The sequence below is a fragment of the Biomphalaria glabrata genome, chromosome 3, assembly GCF_947242115.1.
Source record: "Biomphalaria glabrata chromosome 3, xgBioGlab47.1, whole genome shotgun sequence".
Classification (NCBI taxonomy): domain Eukaryota; kingdom Metazoa; phylum Mollusca; class Gastropoda; family Planorbidae; genus Biomphalaria; species Biomphalaria glabrata.
Genome location: NC_074713.1, coordinates 7063459 through 7079844, shown reverse-complemented (window position 1 = coordinate 7079844; position 16386 = coordinate 7063459). Strand labels below are relative to the sequence as shown.

Here is a 16386-nt window from a genome sequence, read left to right as displayed (position 1 = left end):
AGCCAAATATATATTTCTCGATTATTTTGACAGTACACTTGACAACTCAAAACTGAACCAATGTTCCCAAATTTTAAAGTTACGTTGTCATGGATAATGGCGGGGTACAAATTATTTTTGACTTTCATGGACATCAATTCATTGTCTGCTCGAACCATTCTCTGAGTTTGGCAGGAATTCGGGATGCTGAAAGTGAAATCAATCCAGTATTATTTATCGGTACACTGGACCGTTTACAAACCTTTATTTCGACTTCATCCCACTGCTAGGACGTCCTCACCAAAATAATCGGAACTAGCCTTAAGCTCTTGGTTAAAAACTTAAAACCCACTAGAGTCAAGATGATTATATTTTATTTGTTATTAAAGAAACTCTTGAGACATTGACTTGTACAGATGAAAACTCTTCTACTAGATCGAAGCTAGATGCTTCATTTATTCACTTACTTTGGGCTTTTGACCAATGTATTAACTGAAATAAAGGACGAGAAAGTTTAACTTCAAAAACAAGAGACTGTCAATTCGAGACTGCGCACTTAAACGGAAAACATTTAAAACATTCATGGTTACGTTTAGATCTAGTACTTTTTTTACTAGTAGATCTAAATCAGACTACTTTTAAGTCTAAGTTAAGGTTTAAGTTAAAGCTATTTGCCTAGTGTTGTACGGGGTTGTGACTCTAGATTCAAACTAAATATAATCGTATACTACAATAACTACATTGAATGAGCTCAACATTCACATTGTAATAATTGTTTTTTTCCCATATTGGGCCTATTTAGGGACGACTATAGGTTAATAATCACTAAGTGTATAGATAGAGTATATAATTTTAAACTTTGTTTTTCTAGATCTAGGCCCAGCACCTCGATCGGATCAGTCTAAATAGATAGGTCTTATCTCTAAATATCCAATACTACTACTAGATCTAGACTTCATCTAATTGGATTTAGATCTAAATTTAGGTCCACTTCGTACATCATTAATGATCTGAGAAAAGAACTCTGCTCTTGATCAAAAGCAGTAGATCTAGAACTAGAATAAGCCTGAAGCAGTAACATAAGCCATAAATTGCGTAACTTGACTAAAACGAAACATGTGAACTGAGGCTCGCGGTACTGCGTGGGGTGAAACGCTGTTCGCTTGACTAGATCAAGAATAAGCCGACAAACAGTAGATCTAACATGCAAAGCCATAAATTGCGTGATTTGACCTAATTTCCCCAACTCTAACATCCACTTTTTATAAATTGGCGTGTTTTAGTCGCCTTTGTTTTTAGAAACTAGCATTCCTGTAAAAAGGAATAGGGAAATACGCTAAGCCATAAACTGAAAAATTTGACCTAATTTCCCTTAAACTACGTCATCGACCTTGGTTGTCTGGGAAATACTGATCTCGAATGGCTTCGAGATTGTGAAATTTAATAGTCCCTAAAACTCACATTAAATTGCTTATATCTAAATAATTACAAAGAATATATGTCTAAAATTTCGTATGTATGTTTTTTTAAGCATTATGAATCTAAAAAAAAGTATAACACCGGTTTCCGCGTCTGACCCCAAAACCTCTTCAGTTGGTCTTTAAATATTGTAAAGAGTCTATGACTTTATTACGAAACATCAAGTGATGTAAAATCTATAGGTTATAGGGTAAAAGATGGACTTTGTTACAAAGTAAAATGGTACATTTTATCTTAAGACACGTACAAACATTCCGATAGTAGACCTATTATAAAGAAGGTTTCATCAAATCATTTTTTTAAAAGGTTGGGGGGGGGGGGAGGGGGGGGGAAGTAAGAGTATTAAGTCTAAATATAAATTTCTTTTTAAAGTTTTTAAAATAAAGTTTGCTTCGAGTCCGAAGATTAATGAGGAGTGCAGTATTTCACGTGGCTACGCATTCTCAGCTGCGACCTACATATTTTACCACATCCATAACAGACATTGCCATTGTCCGCCGGTGGCCGGTGGTCAATTTAGATTATCTTTTTGCCTTCTACGTCTGTCATCGACAGTGGATATTCTTTTGGTTTCAAATATGTATCCCACGGCTGTGATCCAGCTTCTCGTTCTGAAGCCACCTGCAGCCCCTTCAGCTCACCAAAAAAAAGTGCCTTTGGCATACGTTAGTCCCTCGTAAGGGATATGTGCCCTGCCCAGTGTAACCGTCGGACTAAGTAAGTCCCTCAACCCTGCACGTACCGGCACTCGCAAGCTTGGAGTGTGGTCTTGCCGCCGTACGTTCACAATGGAGCGCAAACATCTTTGATGAAAGCGTTCAAGAAGTCTTTGTTGCTTTCTGCATAAAACCCATGTCTAAGATTCATTCAGAAGGGTTTACAGAAACACTGCTTGGTAGACAAGGGGGCTTGAGTTCGAATCCCGACTCAAGCAGAGTTGTGTTTGCTGATCGCCTGAAGGCGGCATGGAAACCTTCTCTAAAATACCCCTCTCACCCCTGACCCCCCCCCCCCCCCCCCACGGTTACACAAGAGATTGAATCATAGTACACTAAGCTTTCTATCAGTAATTAGGTTAAAAGATGCGCTATATAAGAAAAAGCAGTAATAAACTTCCAGAGTATCCGGAACAAATCTGCGGACTTAAAAATCTTCTTAGAAAGAGAAGCGCCTGACATTTGAGACTCAAAGAAAAGCCATTATTAAAGACACGCGCAGAAGACTGAAAGAAAACTTAAATAGACCGCCAGCGGACAACGTATTTGTCTGCATGAGATGCGGGAAAATATATAGTTCTCAACTGGGTCTGCATTGTCACGTATATCACAGCACCCATCCTTAAGTCTTCGCACTCGAAGACATTGCCAGGGGCGGACTGGGTGTCAAAATCGGCCCGGACATTTCTTCACAATGCGGCCCATAAATTGTGTGTTCAAAAGCATTGTGTAAAGTTTAATATTGTATTGAAAGTGTTTTGCTACATAAATAATGTATTAGATGATTTTGAAACTACATGATAAGCACTATTACAAAATGAATACAAATATAACACTTGCAATTGTGAATCTTGAAAACAAATGACAAATGAATTTAGGTCATTGGTTAACATGCATGACTAGATTGGCCTAGGAAAGCGTGTAGGGCGTAGGCCTATAATCATCTTCTTTTTTTTAAGTAACGTCTGTAGTTTATAAGATAAGATTGACATATGCATGTACTTGACATTCAAATTCTAGGCATTCAAAACTGGTTCGGTCATATCTCGGCGTTCCAGTACCACCTCATCGTGGTCGCCGAGTGAACACCCCGCTCTTTAGAGGGGTGGGGCCAAGGGTACTGGTTGCTTCACTTGCTTGCCGCTGTTTAATGAGCAGCCGGCAAGTGCAAAAAAAGGGGTTATGTCCAGACCCCCCCCTCGTGGGGCCCGGGGCAACGGTTAGTAGGAGACGGGTTCTCTGAAAAGCGGATAGCGCTGGACACCAACTCGAGGGTTGGTCGGGTTCTCCTGGGACCCGGCTGATTCGCGGGTCTCTCTTTGGGCAAAGACTGGACTGACTGGCGCGGCCTTAACGGGCTGTGTCGGGTGGACTTGTTGGCGCTCAGGAGCTAGGCTCTAACTAGCCCGTTCCCCGGTGCGCTAGTGGAGGAATTCGCCGCGATAAATGGTAGTTCCAACACTGGGAATATCAAAAAAACGTGCACCACCCTACCCCTGCCCTGCAGGAAACTAGGAAACTAATTAAGCCGAACGACTAAGTTTCTTGCCAGAGCACTTCTGGAGGATTAGTCCTTCCTGCTCTGTTTTTTCAATAGGAGTTCATCTCAGGTTCAGTCATATTGATTGACACGACTCGCTGTTCAATCATCTTTTAATAAAGGTACAAAAGTAATAAAATAACAAAGAAAATTACATGATCAACATCAAATAATGAATCTACCTGTGTCTTGATTTCTGCTAAGGATCGCCTCTAATTGGGTAGAGTGAAGACATTTTGTTAAGCTAACCTTAATGGGACAATGATGATAAAAATAGTATTTAAAAAAATAATAAAAACTATAGGTAAGCAGAATGTATTGCAATTTTTGGTAATTTATTAATAAAAAATAAACATTAAAACTTTATGAAAAAAATAAAATCCCTTACCGAGAATCAAACTCGGTACTTTTGGTATGAAAAACCAATGATCCACGCATATGCCTCACTAGAACAAATGTTAAATTAAATTAGAGATTATTTATAAGCACTTTGAATTAAATTACTTTCTGAAAGATAAATCTACAATTTTTATTTCAGTTTTTTTGTAAATATTGTTTTAAAATGTTTAAATTTATATGAATTAAAATATTTCATATATGTTTTAAAATATTAGTAGTTAAAGGAGAGATCACTCTTAATGCTGACTCTATATTTGACCTTAAAAATCTAAATTTAGTAATACTTAAATAAATTTTTAAAAATAGTTAGCATTGTTTCCGACGGTTATCTACCTTTGAAGGAATGACTTTCGATTTTTAATTTAGTAGTACAACAACATAGAGAACTCTTTATGTGTTTTAATAACAGAATATTGCATTTTATTTTAAAATAAATCTTATTTTTACAGTGAAAAGTACAAATGGCATAATATTACAAAAATGTTTTAAAAATTTATCATTACAAAATTGTACAAGAAAAAATTAATGTTTTTTTGTATTTATTGTAACAAAATTTTGACTTTATGAATGCAGTAAATTTCTATTGCAACCAATATTACTTATAATGTTGTGTTTATATAAATAGAAAAATTAGACTCGGAAAAAAGGATGAAACACTTATAAGAATTACCTTGAAACGAATCTGGAAGCCGGTGCATTTCTACCAACTTGTGGAGGTTCCGCCTATGGAGATATGGAAAAACGGTAAGATTAATAACCCTTGGACCTGTACACAATGGCGCCGACAATACGCCTCATCCGCAACGTGATGACTGAGTGATGTCCAGGAACATTGTTTGCATTGACTAGCCCAGCCTTTAAGTATATAGTGCTGGACATAACAACATTATAACAATGAAGATTCACGCTGATCTGTCAGCTAGTAAACGCACCAACAAAAACATTTAGCATTGTATTCCCAGGGATTTTTTTGGCTTCTGGGCTTCCATGTAAACTGGAAACGGCTGCCTTCAGAAGAATCCCTGTTTCATCTTTTGGCATTTGATGTGAGGACATGTAGGCCTAATATAATACATGTGTTCGTACATGTGTATACAACAGTAGAACAATAGCCGTGATGTCTACAGTTGAAAATAGGACAGCCAAATGAACTATGAACAATTTCTGAGGTAGCATGTTAGTTGTCGTGAGAGACCATGTAGTGTGCTTTTCTTGTCTTTGACGATGTAGAACCTTTTGAACCAATTTGCTAATTAATTAGTGGGAAGGGACATTTTGCAGGCATAGAGTTTCAAGAGCCTATGAGTTAAGTCCCTCTCAGCTACAAATCTTGCATATTGGATATAACATATTTTATATAATTAGCTTTAGATAGGTCTTTCTGTATTTATGACTTATTCGTTCCATGATTAATTATAACGTCACATGATAGATCTACTTCCCATGATAGTTGATAATAAAAGGGAGAGCATCAACAAATTTAATGGTCCTTGGTAAATGCATGTAGGACAACTCTTGCTTTAGTACCAGTTGGGCAAAAGTCTTTCTTCAAAGCTATACACTGCGGAAACTTATGTATATTTTTTAAAGTTCTAAATACATATAAATGTTTTCAAAACAGTTCTTTAGTGCGCTATGCATGTTACAGAGAATCCTTTTGCTTTTTATGATCTTATGTCAACAAATACATATAAAAAGGACCATAATTTGTATAGAAAATTTTGTAATGTCGTCGATTGTACTGTTAATTATTGCTGAGCGCTAGGAACACTATACCGAGTATATCTTTCGCCTATTACAAAAAAAAGCCTAATAAAGAGGCAAAGAAAAGAGGCAAAAGCCCAAGGATTCTTAGGATGTAAAAAGCTCGACAACTGAAGTCAAAAGCTAAAAAGCTGAGGTGTCCTCAAAAAAAAAGAAGAAAACAAAAAAAAGAGAAAGAAAGAAAAAAAAAAGAAAGACAGAAGAAAAAAAAAAAAGATTTCCGTGCAATGGACGAGCTCTAATTCAAATCACAAGAAAGATGACGTTTACTATAAGCTATCCCGACAAGACCAACGTCTAATCTTTCGACTCAGGACCGGACACAACAGAAAGCGACAAAACATGTACCAGTAGCTCAAAATTGGAACCAGTGAAATCTGCCCATGTGGAGTATCACCAGAGAATGCCGACCACGTCCTCCAAAACTGCTCTCTTTACCAAGAGGCCCGTATAATACATTGGCTCGAGATCACCCCAATAGAAAGAAAACTATATGGAGAGCTCCCTGATTTGGAAACCACTGCGCAGTTCATCTCGTATATTGGTCTAGTCATCTGAACACTCCAACTTAACAATAAGAACGAAGAAGAAGAAGAAGGCCAGTCTATATTTATTGTCTATGGTGGTTCCCTTCCAATTTGCTTTTTAATGTATTGCAAAGATGGTTGCATCAAAAAGGCAAGGGAGGTAACAATGATAAAGAAAGTAGTACAACAGATTTATTAAGGGAGAGTATTTTAGACTGTGATGCTTTTGATTGAATAGGCTTCCTAAAATATTCTTTAACTTGAAGTCACTTATAGAATTATTTTCGTTTTGGTGCTACATTTTAGATATTTTATCAAAATAAATATTTCATGCTAAAAATTTGAAATTATTTTTTTAAACTTATCTTTCTATTTATTTATTTTATATAAACTATCAAAGAGTATAAAAATTTTAAATATATGAATTTATTAATTTCAATTTTCTTTTGCAGCGGTAAATACGATTTCACTAACTTAATTTTTGACCAGGTGACCAGAGTGTCACCCGTAATAGAGAATTTGTGATTCCTAGTTCCTGAATTAAATTTTTTTTTTCCGCTAATTTGGTTAAAGAATGTGTCTAAATTATCGAACTAAGACTGAAGGCTTGCCGAGACGTTGAGTTGATCTAGACGGTCTCTGTTTATGAATTTCTAAAAAGTTTTTGTGTATTCATTTTTGGATTATTGTGTTTTTTCTGTGTTATTCTATGGATTATTAGTATGACGTGAGAAGCCCCTTTATTTTGGTATTCACTCTACACACCCCATAGTGTTTATATTCTAAATACCTTATTTATTTATTTATTTATTTATTGATCACTCGTGTATTCACTCTACACATTCCATAGTGTTATATTTTAAATACTTTATTTTATTTTTTTGTTCACTCATTCATCTTTACTTCATCGGTACTTCTACTTGATTTACTATTTGATTAATTCATTTGAGTCATGTCAGTAAAAACCTTCTTAATGGAGAAGAAAGACTTGGAAGGTGGTTTGGTCCACCCTTCTGGTACTCTGTTGCTCAAATTGATAGGGCAAGAGACTATTAAGGCCTCAATGGCTAGTCTCATGACTGTTTTAAGTCTGTCTCCTGACGAAGTGGGTTCTCTCTATAGATTCGAGAATCCTTTCATCTGGTTCTTAGTTCCCAATAGTCCAAGGGTGAGAACCCGTATTCTAGGAAAGACTTTTGGGACTGAAAGCACACTCAAAGTTGAAATTTCAACCATTGAGGATGAAAAGGTCAAAATAACACTGCATTGGGTGGCACCCACTATTGTAAAAAACAAAATCATAGAGATTTTCCAATCTTTCGGTGAAGAAGGCTCCAAAGTAGAGCCTGTCAAATTAGGCAATTCGGACAAGTGGGCCGCTTGGTTGAAAATCAAGAAAGGGACAGAAGTCCCTCATTACATCCACCTGAAATATGTTGATGATCCCAGGGTATATAAAGTGCTTATCACCATTCCGGGGAGAATGCAGCAATGATGGCATTGTGGACAAGACCAACACATGTCAAATCAGTGTCCTAATAGGATCACCCTGAAAGGGAAAGGATAAATCCCCGATAAAAAACAAGAGCACAATGTTAAAGGTACCTATGCCTCGGTCCTGAGGGGGGAGGAAAAAGTACTAAACAAAACGCACAAAATGAAACACAAAAGGACACATGGCTAGAGAGAGATGGTTTTATTTTGGTGGGTAACCACAAAAGGGATGGGGCCGTGGCCAACACAGTAGACACAGATACAAGAGGTGGGGATATCTCCCCCACAAATCCTATCGATAAGAAAAAACCCCACAAAAAAAATGAAAACGATGGGGGACAGTTCAACACCAACTTCCCCAACCAAATTGACAAGAAAAAGAACGCTATCCTCCTCTTCAGACGACCCTAACGGGGACAAACAGCCAGAGAGGACGAATGAAGATCCTCGGTTGGGGGAAGAGAGAGGGGAAGAAGAGGGGGAGATCGAGGAGAATTCTTCCGACTCCTCGACTAAATTAGTAATAGACGAGGGGGGAAGCCCCACATCCATACAGTAAAAAAAAAAAAAAAACAGGTTAATAAAAAACATTTCATAAAATGATCACAAACACTCATACACACCCACACTCATATACACACAACCCATCATCACGTATTCATGGCAGACATTAAAATCTTAACTCCTTACATCCGTAGCTTAAATAATAAACATAAATACATAGTACACCTCGCTAGAAAATATAAACCGGATTTTATTTTCCTTCAAGAAACAAATACTTCTACCACATATCAAGCAAATCAAACTACAACACACATGGGATTCTTGGGAGGTTATTTTAGCTTAGGTAGAAACTATAAGGGGGTAGCCATCTTACAAACATCCGATAGATACAAAATCACACACACTCACAACGACAACAATGGGAGGGTAGTAATACTTAGAGTAGTTTCACAAGAACAGAAATACACGCTAGTCAATATCTACGCACCCACTCAGAGAGGGAGAGAAAAACGTGAGTTTTTCCAAAGCCTCAGTGACACACTACAAACCACAAACATAGGAGAACAACTAATAATAGGAGGGGATTTTAACTTTATAGAGGCACAACTAGACAAACAATACACACACACACACAATATCCACCCTCTCAGCCGGTAGCAGAAACACACAACTACATGGGTGAAATAGTAAACTATTTCCACCTGGTAGATGCTTATAGGAAATTAGAGCCGAATGGCAAGGAAACTACATTAACACACAGGTCATATCAGGTTGAAACCAGAATTGGCCGTTTTTACATACCCACGGACACCAACACACTTAGTGTGACACATTTAGGAGAAACCCTACTTTACTCCGACCATAAAGGTGTACTTTTGGAACTTGGTAAAAAAAAAAAAAGAAAAAAAAAAAAGAATCCCATTGGAAATTAAACAACAACCTTTTGGAAGACCCATCAATCCAAAGAGTAATAAACCAACTCCTGCTAGCAACAACACAAGACATAGAAAACGAATACAAACTAACCCAGACGTGGACAATAATAAAAAAAATTCCATCAAACAACAATTTAAAATTTTAGCAAAAATCAAACAAACAAAGAGGGTAAATGAAGAAAACAGAATAAAAAATCTGCTTACTCAAACGCAGGATGAAATTGAAAAAAACAGACCTAACCCCACAACTTGAAGAGTTATACAAACACAAATATAGAGGAGCCGAAATCAGATGCAAAAACAACCAAACGTCGGAAGGGCCAAATAAATTATACTTGGCGCTAGAACAAAATACACAAAAAAAAATAGAATAATAACTAACATAACAGACAAAGAAGGAAACAAAATACAGGAGAGTGACAAAATAATAGAAATTTTTACAAAAAATTTTGTCAACATGTATAATGAAGAACAAACAGATACAGACGCACAAAACATACTTCTAAAACACTGTAAAACATTACCTCCATCAGAAAAAACAAAAGACAAATAGACCCTTTACATTAGAGGAGCTGAGGGCTGCTTTAGACACAACACAAAATAACAAATCCCCTGGCCCAGACGGTTTGACATATGAATTCTATAAAACCTTTTTCTCCCAAATAGGACCCCTACTACTAAGACTATACAATGATATGTTAGAAACAGGACAGACGCCTACAGACTTTAATCATGCATACATCACACTATTACCAAAAAAAAACCTGAAAACAACACAACACCTAGTGACTTTAGACCCATTTCCCTTTTAGATGTAGATTTTTATAAGAGTTAGGCCCCTTATACCCCACCTACTAGGACAAGACCAGTACTGTAGCAACCCAGAAAAAAAATATAGACGAACTGAACCACTTTTTACGAGACATCATATATTACTGTAAAGACAAAGACTTGAAAGCAGCCCTCATGTCCATTGATCAAGAAAAAGCTTTCGACAGAATTGACCATGACTACTTATTCAAAATACTAGACAAGACAGACATAGACAAGACTTTGATAACATACATAAAGCTAGTCTACGCCGATGCCACAAGTCAACTTATAATAAATCAAACACTAAGCAGCGAGATTTCTATTAGAAGATCTGTTAGGCAAGGTTGTCCCCTATCCCCCTTTTTATACACCCTTTGCCTAGAACCCCTGTTAGAGAACATTAGGTTAGACAAAGAAATTTTAGGAATAAAAATCCCCGGTCCAACCCCCGTAGTCAAAATTAAAGCTTATGCCGACGATACCACACTTTTCCCCACCTCAGAAAAAGACATAGCTAAAATTATAGAGAAATTTACATTATTTGGGAGGGCGAGCGGGTCCAAAATAAACATTAATAAATCCTCAATTCTTGGACTGGGTAGGTGAGAAATCCCCCCAAACATCCCCTTTAACCTTAAAATACAGAAAGAAATAAAAGTATGTGGCATCGTGTGGACTAGCAACCCAGCACACTATTGCCATGAACAGTGTGCGGAGATTCTGGCCCACACAAAGAACGTGATTAGAATGTTTCAGTACATGGCGACAACCATATTCGGGAGAGCTATATTAATAAATAACTTGGTCATCCCGAAGATAATCTACTTAGCAAATATAGTAGAACCTCCTCCTAATTTCATAAATAACATCAATACCACTATCAGGAATTTTATTTTCAAAAATACAATAAGGAACATAAAACATACAACACTCATACAAGACAAAAAAGAAGGAGGGATAGGCTTACAAGACATTCACACAAAAATCAAAACGCTTAGAATAAAATTTGTAGGGAAAGTAGTAAGGTCTCCCAATAACTTCCCCTTAGTATTATATTATTTTGGACTTAGGCTAAACAAACTCCTCCCCATTCAAAACAACACACCCCATCATTTTGGTAACCCATACACATCCATTCTACAGATCACTCACAAGACACCTACCAAGCAATGAAAACATAACACACCACGACTCAAAAACAATATACACTATACTCAGAGAAAAGTTGAAAGAAAACCTAGAAGTTAGAATAAAGTGGGTCAGGGAGTTAGGGGTTAAACCAACCAACTGGACAGACACATTCACGCATTTACACAACAAATACATAACACCCAAAGCACGAGAAGTGGCCTACAGATTACTCTTCGGGATGACCCCAATAAAAGGAAGACTCTCAACTACAACAGGGTCCAAATATACCTGTGTAATTTGTTAAAAAGAAAACCAAAACCCAGTAGAGTATTAGTAGATCACATTTTTAAGAAAATTATAGAACGCAAAGTGAAACAATATAGCGCTAAATAAATATACCAAGATTGTCCATTTATGTGTATGCGAGTGTGTATGCGTGTGTATAGATATATATCCCAAATGATCCTTTTTATATATTTAAAGACCCTGTAACCATATAATTAAAAAAGCTAGTACTCCAAATTTAAAAAAAAAAAAAAAAAAAACAGTGATCGCCCCTTAAAATTGACAAGGGTTAAGACAATTCAAGACAGTACACAATCACGAAGGCCACGCCTTGACCTTGTGACTGTAAAGACTTAAACCAAAGTTTTGATCTACAAAGATGAGCGAGTTAGGCAGGAGAAAAGGAGAGATCTCATTCGATTAAAACAGAGAATCATATCGAAATGGAACATTAGGTCGGCAAGTGAAAGGACGGAAACACAATAAGGAACCAGGAGCGAACACGTGAAAACCCAAGAAAAGGGAAAGAAGAGTAACTCCAAGAAATCAAGAACAAGGGCAAACCTTTACTTTTTATGTAAACACTGTTTTTCTTCTGTTGTTCCTGTATTGAAAATCAGGCATGACCACATGATATCTAAGCAAACAATTCTTTGTATAAATTTGTACTTTTAACAATTATGTCCATACTGACTTCTTTACGAATATTGCAAAAATACCATCACTATCCGTATTGTGCATACCTGTGCAGTCTACATACAAATATATTATTTCTTACTACCTTGCAGTTGTTTATATTGTATGCAGGCATTGTATTCTTCTGTTGTTCTAATATTGAGCATCAACATAACCTTATATCTCAACAAGCTTCTACATCAAATTGTTACAAAATTAGTTGTTGTTTTTTTACATATGTCAAAGTTTTTACTATTGTTAAAAAAAAAAAATTCTCCACCACCATTGTCAATATTGCGCATGCTTGTGCTGTCTACAGAGAAATAATATATTAAAGAGGGGAAGAGGAAAAATAAAAAAAAAGGGGGAAAATATTCAAGGAAAAAAAAAGTATATATAGTAGATTCTCATATTAGGCACACCGTATTCGGGAAAATTTTTATTTTATTTTTTATTTGGTGACGGTTTAACTTACAAAAAAACTGAAAGCAGATTCTTATTCTGCAACTAAAGGACTATAAAAATAGCTGTGTTTCTTTGAATTACCACTCATAGTCAAGATTTAATTTTAAAATAAATCAGGTCACTTCATGCTCCTATAATAAACGCAGTTTTTGTGCTTTCTCCTTTAGCACACATCGAGCACCGTTAAGAAACACCACTATGTTATTGCTGATAAATTATATCTGTGTTAGATTGTATTAAAAGAAGTAGATTCACTCCTGCAATATGTATTTATAGTATATTGCCTCTTTCTCTCTCTCTCTCTCTCTCTCTCTATATATATATATATATATATATATATATATATATATATATATATATATGCCTACCTATATAATCTATGTGTAGAAACAGAAATAAATCTATATAATTATAGATCTATAAATTAATTATTATAATGCAATAAACGTGATATTTTCAACTAGGCTACATGTATTCTCTGTCTCTTTCTTTTAATTCCCATCCAAGGATCCTCTTCTTTTCATAATTTGGATGTTCGTTTTGTTACACCTTAACATCCCCTCCCTTCCATAGATGCTTATAATTCTTTTCATGACTCTCTCCCCCTTCCCTCCACTGCCTGTATGATAGTTTGTGACACTACACGCTTAGTGTATACCTCTCCTCACCACCAGCGCTCGCCTGGCGTGATCACCTGCAGTGGGCATGGTCTCTGGCTTCAAATTAGCAGCCCGCACTTTTTCTTTCATTCATAAATTATATATTCTAGATATCTCGATCTAGGTCACATTTATTTATTGAAAAAAATCATAGATTTATTAATCCCAATAATATTTCTTATTACGATTTTGCCTTGTGCACTATAGGAGAATGTGTTTAATTCATTATTATTCATTGAAACACCTCCTAATTTAATTTTATTTAACAGCTAACAGTATGAATGTGATTGGAATGTCTTTCTAAAGATGTTTGGAAGCTTATTTTGATAAATCCACCAGCCTACAATCAAACAGGCTCATAATATATCCTTCATCCCTTATATGGGTATGAATTGCCGGGGGAGGTTTAAACAATAGCTTTACATACTTGGTTACCGAGAATCTAAAAAACTGCCATCTGCTTTGGAAAAGCGGAACAAAAATACAGGAACTTATCTAAAATTGGACATGCACTGTCCCGAAACATCGTTTTTAGCTCCAAACATAAAAACAAATTAACAAAAAAAGCGACGTGTTTCTTAAAGGAGAATTCGATGAGCTGTGCCTAATATAAGAAGCTACTATATATCCACATATATATATATAGATATATATATATAGATAGATAGATTAGATAGATAGATAGATAGATAGATAGATAGATAGATAGATAGATAGATAGATAGATAGATAGATAGATAGATAGATAGATAGATAGATAGATAGATAGATACATATAATATATTAAAGAGGGGAAGAGGAAAAATAAAAAAAAGGGGGAAAATATTCAAGGAAAAAAAAGTATATATATCCATATATATATATATATATATATATATATATATATATATATATATATATATATAGATAGATAGATAGATAGATAGATAGATAGATAGATAGATAGATAGATAGATAGATAGATAGATAGATACTTATAAAATAACCTTCAGTACGACTCTAATTGGCCCCTGTGACCAAAAAAAAAAGCCACAGAGAAATTGTTTCTGAACAGAAACTCCCGATACACTGACTCTAGCAGACAGGATTTCCACCTTGATGATGAGGAAGTAGTTTTTCAAATCTCAAGGGAGGAAATCAAAAATTGTCATAAAAAAGGAGACAACAAAAGAAACAATATAAATGTTTAAATGCCTATGTTCGCTTAAGTGTGTACACACATAGATGTGTATGCACGTTTGATAGAAGTTAATATAAAGAACTGGGGTAATGTAGCAAAGCACAAAGGAAACAACCATAAGCAATGTAGACAAAGTGGAAAAAAATGTGATTACTATGTTTAAAATGTTTTAATATCATTTCAGTTTCTACTTTCACTCCTTGATTGTTTCTACTTAATTACTTATTGTTGACATTCTCACCACATACATTTTAAGAACCTTAAATTTCGAAAGTATTCATTATATGCTATTGGAAAAAAATAACGCCATATACAAAGCAATTTAAAACGTTAAAATATTCTGTGGCATTTTACGTCTCGTTAGACGATCTTTTCCCTTTGCAACTTCTTGTGTGACTAAAGAGGCCAATCCTTGATACACAGCTGCGATCACAGGTTGGGCATATAAAATCACCAGGCGCCATTGCATTTTCACCCTTCTTTCTGCTTCTGTTGTGTATGACACACTGGCGGATCCAGGGGGGGGGCGGTAGGGGCGATCGCCCCCCCCCCCTCGGCCGACCCGGGGGGGCGGACGAACTTTAGTATAGGATTCACACAATTTGTATACGAATTTATTACTTATGTTAAAAATATATACTAATTATTTATATTTCAACCTATTTTTAGATTATCTCGCCCCCCCCCCTCTAGTATGTTGGCCGATTTGGTGGGGTCGGGAGGGGGCGATGGTATCAATCCCGCCCCCCCTACACTTTCGAGTGGGGGGGGGGCGGTCCAATTTATTGGTAGAAATCACAGCCTGCTAACAAATCAATTAAATATCTATATCCTTGTAACTTGTTATTGATATTTTAACCGATCTTTATATTATGTCGTTCCCTGTTTGCCGATTGGTGTGGGGGGGGGGGACGAATACCTCTTCTGCCCTTCCCACCTAAACCCTTTGAGTGGGGGGGGGGGGGGGCGGTCCGTTTTTATGGAGAAATCATAGTTTGTGAACAAAATTAGTTGAATTAATATATACATTTTATATTATTTTTCTCCCTTTCTGGTATTTTGGCCGATTCGGTGGGGTGAGGGGGGGGGGCGATTGCATGTACTGCCCTCCCCACTCTAGTCCTCTGAGTGCTGGGGGGGGCGATCCTATTTTTGTGGAGAATCATAGTTTGTGAATAAAATTAGTTGAATATCTATATAATATAAACTACGTATTGATATGTGACCCGTTGTATATATGTCGTACCACACTCTAATCTCAAATTGTATCATTAGTAAATTTAAATGAAAAAGGGTTGTACCAGGTGGGAGGGGGCGATACATGCAATCGCATTTCCCCCATCGGACAAATCAATACTTTTTCTTTTTGTATTATAGTTAAGAAATTACAAAATTAAAAAAATCTGTCACTAATATAATTTATATATACTATAAATTAAATTCTTATATCGAGTCGCCCCATACCTATTCTTTAATGCCAAATGCAATCTTTAGCAGAAATTAGTAAAGGAGCGAGGATTAATCGTTTTCACTCTACCGCCATTCCCATTTCCAGACAGAGTTTTTGTAATTTCACATGAAGTTATCATAAGTATTTTAAGAAAGACTTTGCATTGGAAAAGTTAGAATTCAAACGAAATTTTTCAGTATCAGAGTCATGATTGAGATGAGTTCTAAACTCAAATAACGTTTTTATAGTCACCTTTTCCCAACCTTTTCAATCTGATATTTTTCTAGCTAAATAAATTTGGGACTATAACTCACAATTTATACTAGAGTTTTCTTGAAAAATATTTATCGAATAAGTTTTTTTTCGGCGGCGATCCTCAAAGCAAAAATCT

General features: G+C 36.0%; 1 long non-coding RNA gene across 1 annotated transcript; it reads right to left on the bottom strand.

Moving 5' to 3' along the window:
- Positions 1 to 364: 364 nt before the first annotated feature.
- LOC106060160 (uncharacterized) lies at positions 365 to 14451 on the bottom strand. Its single transcript, XR_008777114.1, has 5 exons — positions 14352 to 14451; positions 4784 to 4836; positions 4103 to 4160; positions 3897 to 3963; positions 365 to 471 (listed from the first exon to the last, which is right to left on the bottom strand). It is a non-coding gene; the product is annotated as an uncharacterized LOC106060160 (long non-coding RNA).
- Positions 14452 to 16386: the final 1935 nt, after the last annotated feature.